A 12,967-nucleotide genomic window follows, 5' to 3' on the forward strand; every position below is an offset into this window, starting at 1 on the left:
GAGGATGCAAACTCAAGCCTGGGAACAAGATGATGGGTGACTGAAGCCTCCATTTCCATTAAAGGTCTGTCTGGTATGGGAAGCCACCCACATTCTCCAGGAGGTCATCAGTAGTCAGACACCATGGTTCACAAATCTAATATTCATCACCGTAATTAATTAATTAGAAGAAATACTTTCTGATCTCAGAAGGGCAAGCCCTGTTATTAAAACACAGGACAGTCACCATCTGACGAAATCTTTATTACAGTCCTACAGATTGGGAAAGGGTCCCCATTTTTCAGAATGAGACAGGAGATAGGTAGTTAGATCACAAGCCCATAGCACAGGTGATGAATCATCAGAAACAGCCTCAGGACAGGACCTGAGGGCTCTCACATCCAGACTTGCTCACTCCTCCCCCGGGTTCTCTCTGCAGTCAGTTCTGACATGTGAGGAGCCCACGTTTCAAGAAGAAACTTGAACCACAGTTTCTGTACTGTTACGCAGACTTTCAGGCTTTGGTTTTTGTGTATCCATCTGGATCAAGAGGGTGCAAGTGGCCAAGTAGGGAATACCATCAACACTTCTTCTCTCTGTCTCTTGTCTCTCTCTGTCTCTGTCTCTTGCTCTCTCAGGGGCCTCATGCCTCCCATGTCTTCATCACCCAAAGCCTGAAATCAGGTGAATCACTCACTCTTACACCTGTCTCTTGCCAGTTACTTCCTCAACAAAACACACATCCGATCCTGGCACTCCACTGCTAACACCCTCCAATGGATGGCAACAGCCTCAGTAGAGAAAGACCATTGAGCTCCCAACAGGGCCTCTGAGATCTCCGTAGCCTGGCACCCTTCCCTCCTCAGCCTGTTTGCAGAACACACCATACCCAGAACAGCACTGATCTGTCCAACTCCGCATGCTCTGGGCTTCCTGCCTCTAGGCTGGTTCTTCTTCCTCCCAGAACACTTTAGCCACCCTTGCCACCTGCCTAGGTCACTTGGCCTGCCAGCTTCTCCCTGTTACAGTTTATACATTGTGTCAATTTGAGAAGTCTAGAAGCTTAACTGAGTGATTCAGCAGCTCTACATCCTGGGGGTGTAGAGGACAAGCTGATAGCGCTCTAGGATATTGTTCATTGTGTCATTTGAGAAGGTCAGAAGTTTAAGTGATTCAGCAGGGGCCAAGATCATTCAGTAGTTTGTAACATTCTCACCCTATGCAAGAGGAAATTACCCAGGTAGTGTGAGTGTTACACCCAACCCATCGAGCAGCCTGCATACAACAAAATGCAAATGAGAGAGATCTTCAGAGGAGCTCTAGTCTTCACCTTTAGCTTGGAGGTCATCTCCTGGCTTCTGGAACAGTCTGTTCAGCTTCTGCCTGAGACTCTTCAGTCTTCACAATAGACTCCTCTGCCTTCATCATAGACTCTTCAGCCTTCCATCATGGATTCTTTAGTGTTACATCACAGACTCATAAGCCTCCTGATACGGACTTACACAGGACACTGCAGTAAGCTCTAGCCCTTGGGCTGTACCTGTTATGGCCTAGCGCTAACCAATGCGCCTCCTTCCTGTTTCCGTTTTCGATAGCATTAAAATTCCATTTCCAGTAAAGACTTAAGTTCCAGCTTCTTATGAATCTTCCCAACCCCGCTTCCGTATGTTTCTGCAAGGTGTGCTGTTTCCAGGAAAATGTTTAACCGCAGAGAGCAATGGAATGTACCAAGAATCCCAGATGTTAATAGGTCAACAGCTTTGTGGTTTTTTAGCTTTAAAAACCCCGCCCTTAATCTGTTAGGTACGCAGTCTTCCATATTGGCTACCAAAGGCTGTGTCACCAGGCCTGGCCTAAAATAAAGCCTTGCTCCAAATTTCTAAATTTCTTTCTTCCTTGGATTTTATTTTGGGGTCTAAGCTATCACAGTACCCTTCAGCCTCCAGCATGCAGACACCCTCTGCATGCTCCCTCATCCTATTTTGTGGCTGATTATTGTCAGTCAATCTTGTAATTTCACAGATTTTTGTGTATCTTGTGTTATATCTGTTTTGCTAGTAAACCCTGACTCATACAAAAGCTCAGTGTGGGTATTGCCCAATGGAAGGCCATCCTGGGTCCCAGAGGTGTGGAGATAGGTGCCACAATAAAGACTGGTCATGGCCCCATGACTCCTGTCAAAGCACTTGACCCATGGTTATGCCACCATACCTTCCCATCCCACTTATGAGATGTCAAACTTCTGGAGCGGTAATTGCCTATTCAGCGTTGCTTTCCAAGTAGTCTTATCCTTGCCACAATGGCTTTGGGGGTGGGATCCAAGAGTGTGTGCTTTGGGCAGCTCTCTGACATTTGAAAAGCATGATTCTGATGTAGGTTAGTTTAGGCCAGGGTTTGGCTCTGAGCAGTTCTCAGTGATGGATTATGAATGTGACTAAAATCTCTTTCAGAGCCCTCTGAATCTTCTGTGCTTGACTGCACCCACTCTTTGCTATTTAAAAGGAAATAGTAAATGACTATGCTCTTCTAATGCCAGTTTCATTCCTTTATGAATGTCTCTTTCCCCAGCTGAAGGGGAAGAGGAATCCAAGAGTGTTTCTGCCACTTCCTCTTTGTCCTTCTTCTGGTCCCAGGCTGTTCTAATGGTCCAGGTTTGCCCACAAACCTCCCTGACCAAACCAAGAGGCAACATCTGAAGGATTCAGGGACATTTTGGTTGGTTTCAAAGGCTGTTATTCTTTAAAAGACTATTACTCTATGACCATAGAGGCCTGTGACTAATTAGTGCTTGGCAAATATAAAGTTGCAGCATTAAGGAGGTAAGATCTCTCCCTAATAAAATGACTGATGATACATGGATGAAGGAGATAAGCACCAATAAAAGAGCCATGCTACCAAAGGCCTGTCCTGTGCAAGTTGTGGGCTCTGTGCTTGGCACACACTGTTTCACACAGTCTTCTTTATGAGCGTCCATCTCACAGGTAAGGAAACTGAGCCTCAGAAAAGCTAACAGGTCACCCAAGGTAACTTGATGAGCACACAGCAGGAGCAGGGCTAGCATTGCATGGCTCTGCTCCCCAGTCCTCTCTACCAGCTGTTCAAGCTAGGATAGATCTCTAGGTAGAGCTTGCTACCTGCACGATAAAGTGAAAGCTGAAGTGGGTGTCTCTGGGCTTCAGCACCCTCTCTTGTTGTTGTATAGTTGGATTTCCTGGTGCTTTCTTAGAAAGGACTTCCTGAGATTCTAGGGCAGGAGAGTCACAAGTTCAAGTCTAGTCTGAGGAATTAAGAGAGGATTTAGGGAGATCTTGTATCAAAATTAAAAAAATAAAAAGGGTTGGGGACATAGCTCAGTGTGAAGTCCCTGGATTCAATCCTCAATCCTGCAGAAGAAAGGGTTTCACTCCAGGGTTCAAGAACCTGGATTTTCATTCACCTTGACTGAGTGACTCTGAGGGTGGGAGATAAGAGACACACCTCCTGTTTATTCTAGTCTGCTTTCAAGGTCAAGTTGAAAGTGGTCTTGTAAATATGTATTTTTTTTTTTTTGTCTTTTTCATTTTTATCGGTACCAAGGATCAAACTCATGACCGCCTGCTTGCAAGGCAGGTGCTTATGCCGCTGAGCTAAATCCCCAGCCCGAAAGTGGTCTTGTAAGTCATGCAGCACGGCAGAGACTGTCTTGAGGGCCTCAGGCTGATGACAAAGGAGGATGCTGACCAAGTTCCCTCCTGCTGTCATCACACTTCTCTGCTGGTTCACATGCAGAGTTTATATGTAGGATATCTTACAATGGAGTCTATGTAAGTGCAAGAATGAATGAATGAACAAACAAATGAGTCAATGAGTGGATAGATACAAAGCTTAATGATGACAGAGGCTCCCAGGTCTCTGTCTCTCTAATTTAGTAACTGAGGTTTCTTTGAACGTTGGCAAGTCTTGTTCATGGTGTGCTGTGAGGAGTGGCATTGTCTCTGCCATGGCTTAGCTTTCCTAGAAACACATAGAGCCACACTGAAGACATGTACATTACTGATTACTTTGTTGGTCTACACTGGTCATCACAGGGACTTCCCCTTCACAAAACTCCTTCACGCATGGTTCTATGATGTATGTGATAGCTACATTAAGATGAGGATTTCATGGCTTGGGAAAGTCCCATTCAGTGACCTCACCATCTTTGCCCATGTCCTTTGAGGCCCAGAAAACTATCATTTGCCCATATGGCCAACTCAAATCCCACCTCCTCTGGGAAGCCTCTGCTGTCCCCTGGGCAATTTGACCCTTCCTCCTCTGGAGCCCCTCATCACTGCAACCCCAGGATAGCATTTTCCAAGTCATGTGGTATCTTATCTATCCTTCATGGCCCTCCCTGCTGGGCAATGAGCAGCCCCAAAGCAATGGCTCAGTGAGTCCTTGAGGGTGGGCAGGATTGATGGCTAATTGAATGAGTGAGGGCATAGGCACCCTGTTTCTCCTCAGCTAAACATATTCACTCCTGATCTCCCACTTTAGCTAAGTTCCTGCCTCCTTGCTTCTCTGAGCAATGCCAGCCCATCCTTGTGTTCAGTATGCAGCACTCAGCTTGACTGATGAGGCCCTACAGTTTTCCTGGTTCTGTACTGGGACCAGAGACAAGGAAGTGAGCAGGGGAAGTGAGGCTTTTCCTCATGGAGTTTTTTCCTGGATGTAGGTCAGCGCACTACTCACACACATTGTTAGACATCACTTGGAGCTTGAAATCCCTATGAGGAGCAGGATCATGGCTCACTCTTTTTTGTAGCCACCCAGGTTCAGTGTGTGGTGAATGTTAGGTACTCAGTAAATGACGGATGGTCAAGTGAGTGTATTAATCCACTTTTCATTGCTCTGACAGCGTACTTGAAACACACAATTTAAAGTAGGAAAAACTTATCTTGAGTCTCAATTTCAAAGGTTTTAGTCCATCATTGGCTAGTTCCAAGACAGGAAGTCAGTGGCAGGTGGGCATAACAGAAGCTGTTCACTTTAAGATAGCCAGAAGCAGAGAGACAGGAAGAGAGCTCGCAACAAAGACAGAGAAAAAGACAGAGACGGAGGTGGAGGTGGAGGAAGAGAAGAATGGGCTGAGTACAGGGAATACCTCTGGGTCTGTGTTACCCGTTCAGTAACCTATTTTTTGCAACCTTGCCTATATCCTAAAAGTACATTCAGCTGTATACTCATCAATGGGTTAGTGCATGAATGAGGATAGTGGGACCATGATCTTGTCCCCTTCCAAAACCCCACCTCTGAACACATGTACCTCTTAACAAACACTCTTATCTAAAACTTAACAGAGGATGAGCAGACAGATGCAGATCATAAGTCCAGTTCTTCTCCTTTCCTCTATTTCTGGGACATAGTCAAGACCTGGGACTAATGTGGAAATATATTTTCTAAAGTTTCCAGAATCTTGGCAACACCCTGAGAAATAAGCACATGTATTCTTCAATATTTTGACTATTCACGTTTAAGACAGGACATTAACAAAACTTTTTCTACGTGAGAATTTTTTTAGTCAAGAGGAAATCAATACAAGAGAAATATGGAAGTGGCGTGAAAAAAAGAGCACCAGAAAGAATAAATATGAAAGAAAACTGACTGTGCAGAGTGGTCATTATAATTCATGGCTTTAAAAATAAATATTAGACAAAAATGCAAACAAACAAATCAAAGAAATGAGCAAGAACTGTGATATAGGGCTATGGATATAGCTCAGTGGTACAGCACTGGCTTAGCATCCATGAGGTCCTGAGTTCCATCTCTAGCATTCCAAAGAGAAAAATAGAATATTGTCGCTGTGACACAGTGGCCTGCTCCCTCTCATGCATGCAGAAGAGGAGCATGTGTCCCTCTAAGAATTTCCACGCAATCAGAATCTCCTCTGCTGAGAAGTGACTGTGATGCTCCTGCCAAACAGGTCCTCCAAACTGCCAGGTTTGCTGCTAGGGCTGCACAGGAAGGATGCATTTTTAGACTTCTCAAGTACCTGAAACTTTGGATGCTCACAGTCTAGAAAACTGCAAATCCAAGAAACATAGTCCAAGATACATGACTGGGACTTGCACCATCATCCCTTCTTTTCCAAAGGTTCTGCTCCCAACCACTTCATTATAGAAACGTATTCTTGATAGGAAGCTGATGTCAGTCTGCCATGCTGGGATTTGCCCAGACACTCTAAAGATATTTACATACGGATTTTCAGTATCTCCGAGTGTATAAGTGAAGTAGTTATACTTATAAAACCCCACTAATTTAACAGTGTTATTGCCCACTAATTGGGTGAGAAATTTGAGACCTACAATGTTTTATACTTGCCAAAGATCAGAAACCCAGAATGGGGTGGGGGTGGGGTCTGTACCAGGCCAATGGCTCCCTTGTCATCTCTTAGTCAAAGCAAATGTACCACAAAGCCCACATCCTAACTCCACTTACCAGGAGGATGGAGTAAGACCTGCTTTCGAGGTCTGCCTATCCATTGATAATTTGGATGATTTCAAACCCTTGCTTCACAATAAAAGCATTGGCAGTGAATTGGGCAGTGAATTTCCAGCCACCTTGTACTTCCCAATGTAGTACACCATGCCAAGGATTTCTGCACCTCTATGAAGGAGGGGACAGAAGAAAGGAGAGTGGAAGAGAAGTGGAATTGTATATTGAGAGAAGAAGGTAAAGGAAGAAAAAGACACATAAAGAATCCCTAAAAAGGGAGGGTTTGGTGGTGGTACTCAAGTCTCATGCGATCAAGGTGCCAACTCTGTACCCAGATACACACACATGTAAAAGTACATTAACCTCTGCATGCCGTGTACGTCACATCAGATAAAACAAGACACATGGAAGGGGAAAGGGCCAAGGCAGTGTGTTTTCCTACCACAGGCCCTTCTCATCACCAGTCTGATTCTGTGCAGAATGATTCACAGTACACAGATAAGGGGCCCTGCCCGCTGCTTGTCTGCACAAGCTCAGTCGGCCTGCTAGAAACTCTGCCTTTTCACCTGAAAGTGATTCATGGTCACTGAGGTTGTATGGAATCCTCTGTCAGCCATGGTCATGTAGGGGAGGGACACATCCTTCTCCTTGCCCTTACTTCCCTCCCTTCCATACTCCGCATGACTGCTTGTCATGATACTTGGGGTCAGCTGCTCTGTCTGCAGTGAAGTCACCCACATGAAAGCTCTACTGCTACAGAGGACTCCAAGTGCAGGGCACCCGGGGATGCTTTTCCCTGCCTGCTGCTTCTGCTTCAAAGCAGCTCAGCTCTGAGAAGGATGCAGGGCTTCTAATTCCTATTCAGTGGGAAATGGTCCATGGCAAAGTCAGATTAAAGAACATAAAACTATGTCAAAACTCCAGCAGGAACTGAGGGTTGAGAAAGAGAGAAAGAGAGAGAGAGACAGAGAGAAAGAGAAACATTTTAAGTCTCTTTTATCTCAGAGTCTGTCTGCTTGCTTTTTCGGCTGAGCTGCTATACTGAGCAGAGGACATAGACAAACATGTTTCCATTAAAAATGTCCCTCAAGTGGGTAATCTGTGCAGGATTTGGAAGAGCTGGCTTGAAGAGGCCAGAAATTAGTGTAGGGCCTTGTGTTATTCATTAGCATAAGCCACTGCCCTAACCCACTTCAGACTCATCAGGGGTGTTAATGAGATGTTTGTTGAACAGACATAAGCAGGAAAAAGTTTAGAAGTAGCCCCTCTCCACTATGTACTGGAGATGAATCTGGGTATACAGAGACCTAACCAAGTCAAATCTCAAGTTACCAATTAGTTACTGAACTCCTATTACGGATCAGAAAATACTGCCCTCATTGCTCCTTCTTAATTCAAAGGCATGTATCTCTTACATTCCTGCATACACTAAGAACTGTGCTCAGCTCACTGAGGGATAAGATCAGAAGCCAGGCCCTCAAGTAACTCTGCAAGAGGGCAAACAGCATGACAAACATAATATGGTACCCTCATTGGTGAGATGTGCAAAATGTGAGACCTCAACATGGCTGGGGCATTTGGAAGAGAGGGAGGTAAGCTGCAAACACATTTCAGAGGAAGCTCAGAAGTTGAAAAGACGAAGGAGACCACGGGAATTGGCCAAACTCCACTGAGTTCCTGGCATCCAGTTGGTCACTATCTTCACACTGTCAGTACTCAACAAAGCCATTTGAAGGCAGGGTTTTTTCTCCTTCTGAGGATTAGAACACAGACACTCCAAGAGGTAAAGATAACAAATTCAAGGTCACTGAGGTGTAACAGAGTCATGGTTTGGATTGTAGCATTCCTGATGTAGACAGCAGAGCATAGGGTAGAAGAGGATTGGTGGGGTTAGAGCCTAACCAAATGGCACGCCCTGCAAAGAATTTGCACTTTATCCTCAGGTAAGACTGCAACTCGGCAGCCCATGGGCTACACTGGGATTGTGATGAGTCTTTAAAAAATTGTCCTTTAACAAATGTGTTTATGGAGATACAACTCACATTCCATAAATTTCAGCAAACCTAAATTATAGAATGAATTTGTTGATTTTAGTATATTTGCACGTTGGACACCTCCCACCATGAACTAATGTTAGAATATTTCATCTCCATTAAAAAAAACCCACACACATTTACCAATTATTCTCCATTCCTATTCACACCCAGCCACAGCCAGCCACCAATCTGGGCTGTGTCTGCACAGCTTTGCCTATGTAGGATATGTGATCAGCGTAGTCTTTTGTGACTGACTTCTTCCAGTTAGCATTATGTTTTCAAGCTTTGTCCATGAGTTAACATAATCAGTATAGCATTTCCTTTTATTGTGAATAATATTCCATTGAACAGATGTACCAAATCTTGTTTATCTACTCACTAGCCCATGGTGGTTTCCACTGTTGAACTGTTATGTGTCATGCTGCTAGAACATTCATGTGTAAGGTTTTTACATGGACTTATGTTTTAATTTCCCTTGGGTGCACACCGAAGAGTAGAATTGCTGGACAAGTCTATTTAACTATGGAACTATCATACTCGTCTCCAAAGTGGCTGCACCATTTTGTGTTCCCAGCAATACTGAGAGTTCCACTCTCTCACTGACACCTGGTATCCATCTTTCTGATGGGAGTTGTGCTACTATTAGTATAAAACAGATTTTTCATTGTGCTTTTGATTGTATTTCAGTAATGACTAATAATATTAGGCATCTTTTGGTGTGTTGGCCATTTAGATATTTTATTTGAAGAAACAGTTAAATTTTTTATCCATTTTAAATTGATTTATTTTATTAAGTTGAAAGAGTTCTCTATATAGCCTGGGCACCTCAGATATCCATAAATACCTTTTAACTTCCTGAAGCTCGCATTTACTTTCCTGGTGATATCATTTGTGGTTTCATGCTGAGGTGTCATGTATGTGTCCAGCTGCTCTGTTAATGCTGTTGTTCTTGTTCATCTCCTTTTCTTCTTTCTCCTCCTAATCCCCTTTTCTCTCTCCTCGTCTTCTTCCTCCTCTTCTTTCTCGAATGACCTTTGTGGGTTATATTAATTAATTAATTTGTTTTATACATATTTGTTTTGTGAGTATCTTACATTCCCTTGGACAAGACTTCTGTATTTGTAGTTGGATGTGCATGATCCTGCTGCCCAGGAAGTGCCATCACTGAAGGTGGCCAACAGAGCCATGGGCCAAGAAGTCACTGTGCTCTCACCGGTGTCCTCAGTGGCCTCCAGTCCATAGCAGTGAGAATAAATTGCTGGAACAGACAAGGGAAGGTCAAGGCAGCGAGCCCAGGGGTTCTTTTCTCCATCCCAAGCATATCGTTTTCACACTGAGCTTGCTGTAGCCAAACAATTTTGCTTACAAGGGACACAAGCTAATCCTAGTTCAAATGCAAGGGGTGGACTGGGGATTTAGCTCAGCAGCAAATTGCCTGCCTGGCAAGTAGAACGTCCTGAGTTCAATTCCCAGTACCAAATATGAAAAAAAATGTAAGAAGAAAGTAATTCAATGGATAGGTGTAGTTTCATTTATATTACTGAAAGAAAAGTTCAGTAACCATGTCTTAATAATAAAAAGAACAGTCATGGTAATCAGCAAATAAATTAGAGTAAGAAATCTATTGCATTTCTCCCATGGATAGGTTATTATCCTAAATCTTATGTGTTAACTTACTGAGCCCTCACAGCGCTGCTCACAGAAGCTGCAAATAAGAGATTGATTGTGCAGAAGAGGAAACAGAGACTCACGGAAGTTAAATAAGGAACCCAAGGTTACACAACAGGGAAAAGGGAAACCTTGGAGCTTGATCTGAACACGCCAATCCTTAACTTCCTGAAGCTCGCATCTACTTTCCTGGTGATATCATTTGTGGTTTCATGCTGAGGTGTCAAGTACGTGTCACCTCAGCATGAAACCATAAATGATATCACCAGGAAAGTAGATGCGAGCTTCAGGAAGTTAAAAAGTATTTATGGACACATCTGAGGTGCCCAATCTTGAAGCCCTCCTTCCTCAGGGCTTCTTTCCAGCTTCTTTCTAACCATGCTGAACACAGGAAGCAAAACACAAGACCAGAGAGTCATCTAGGTAGGCGGAGATACAGGCAGTTTCTTCCAGTAAGTGGCATAGGTGACAGGCTTCACTGAGGATGCTTTAACCCACAACAAAGAAAGGGTGGGTCCTCTGACTGATAAGCTCTCTGGATTTCTCAGCCTGAGGGACAGTCTTTTCCCAAAACAAAGACCCAAAAAGGATTCTACACTAGAACAATATAGAATAACAGACAAATAAAATTTGTGATAATAAAGAAAAACAATTCTCCCAGAACCCTCTCACTGTTTGAGCAAACAATGATAAAGATTAGCATGTCAGTATATATTTAAAAGTATCTATGAGACAGCTTTTGCTCATGGAAAAAACTATTTAAGTTTGATTATATTATTAAAATCAGAATATAGTTTTCCATAGGTCTTTGGATCCAACTTGCAGATCCATTTAAACATAGGCTATATTTTAACCGTTTGAGGCAGTCTCTTCTTGAACGTTTCAATAAACCTAAGTATCTTTGAACAATGAAGCCAAATGACCTACTCATTAAACTCCCTTTTATTGGTTAAAGTAATGATAAGAACAAAGTACTCAAACCATTAATAATAAGTAAATTTACAAGCAAAATAACTTTAAGATTCCTTTAAACAATCAAATATAGTAAGTTTTGTAATATTTTTGTAAGTTTTCGTAATGAAAAATTAAGTGTAAATTAAATAACTAATGAGATAGATTTAAATTATCATTATAAAGCTAATCTATTTGTAATATTTCAAATGACTATTTATTATACAGTACTTAAATATCAAATGCTGGCTGGTTCTCACCCATGGAATCATCTCTGTGATTTACACTGGTCTCTCTGTAAACAATTCTAATATTTTTCAGAGTGGGAAGGGACTTTGTGCTAAATAAGCACATAGTCTTTAGCACCATAGGAAGCTTCACCCTAAACCTATGACCCCGAGACTTCCCTCCAGAGCCCTGGGGCTGATATGGAAGGGTGCTTTTTTTTCCTTCATCACCTTGGCCATACTGAGTCTTTTTTTTTCTACTTACAATGACAGTAGGAAACTAAAGGTCCACATTTGACAGATGGGACTAGAGCTTGCACACTTTACCCTGATCTAGTTTTGCAGGTCTAATCCCTGTACCTGGAACCACAGACTGCTTATGTTTCTCAAATACTTGCTCCCCAAGCACCCTGGTTCCCAGAAAAAGAATTGTATTTATCAGCGTCCCACTAAGCTAGGTGATTAGGAGTAGCCTGAGAAAGAGAAGCAAGCAGAAGTGCTGTACTGTGGGAAATCTGGAGGAAACATCCTTAAAGGCGAATTGCACACTCCTCAGGTTTCTGAATGTCTATACCTGCTGTACCTGCCACATTTTTTGTGGGTACTGGGAATCGAACTCAGGACCTCATGCTTGCCGGACTGACTGGGAAAAGCAGTGGTGATGGTAAAGTGCTCGGTTTTATTTATGCAAATCCAGTGATGGTATCTGCGGGAGTTAGAATTAGGTTTCCTTGCAGAAAATACAGAGTAAGGACTTAATTGTGTGGAAGTTCAACTCCCCCTTTCACAAGTCCTGAGAGCTGTTTTACTGCTTGATAGAACATAGCCTTCTCGTATTTTGCTAGAAAAATACTTTTACCAAATTAACACCTAAATTTGTGGCAGGATGTCATTTCCTGCTTCAGTGCAAGGAAGCAGCTCCCATGCAAGGTAGATTTAGTTGCCTCCAGAACCATCAACTGCAGAAAACTAGAATTAGTTTATATTTTACACGAGTCTACAGTTCAAGACATGTAAGTCAACAATGCTAAAGTGTCTCTTAAATTGATATACATAAAAACAGCAATAGGTAATTAAGTGACTACTTACTTTGTTTCACAAAAATGTATTTAACCTCAGAAGTAGTGCTGAAGGTTAATTCTCTCGTTTTTATTTAGAGGCAAAGAAACTGAGGCTGAACATCTTGCCTAAGTTTATATGATGGTTCCACTCCACAAGCTCCAAAACCAGAGGAGCTCCTTCAGTGGGAGTTGTGTTGTATAGTGTTTTAATTATCAAAGTGGAAAAATAATTTGTGGACTTAGACTCAAAGAAAGTGAATCTATTAAGATGCATAAAAATGCAAATTCCAAATACATGCGCATTATATTTATTCTTATAAACATGGAAACCTTATATGTCAAATTTGGATATTTATGCATAGTTTCAAATGGACAAAGTAACTGACTCTCTTTGGTGAAACCCTTTAAAACAAAGTAAAGTAAAACAAAACAAAATAAAACAAAGCAAAACCAAGGAGATGCAAAATCCACCTTGCTACCCCAATGTTAAGGTCATCCCATGGGCAGAAGGAACTACAGAAAGGAAGTGGCCTGGCAAAGTCCTGACATTTGGCAGTTATGAGCTGTAATTTTCCACTCTCATTTATAAAAC

This window comes from Cavia porcellus, unplaced genomic scaffold (genome assembly GCF_034190915.1).
Source record: "Cavia porcellus strain 051 isolate PalLab524CR breed Dunkin Hartley unplaced genomic scaffold, mCavPor4.1 scaffold_19, whole genome shotgun sequence".
In the NCBI taxonomy this organism is placed as follows: domain Eukaryota; kingdom Metazoa; phylum Chordata; class Mammalia; order Rodentia; family Caviidae; genus Cavia; species Cavia porcellus.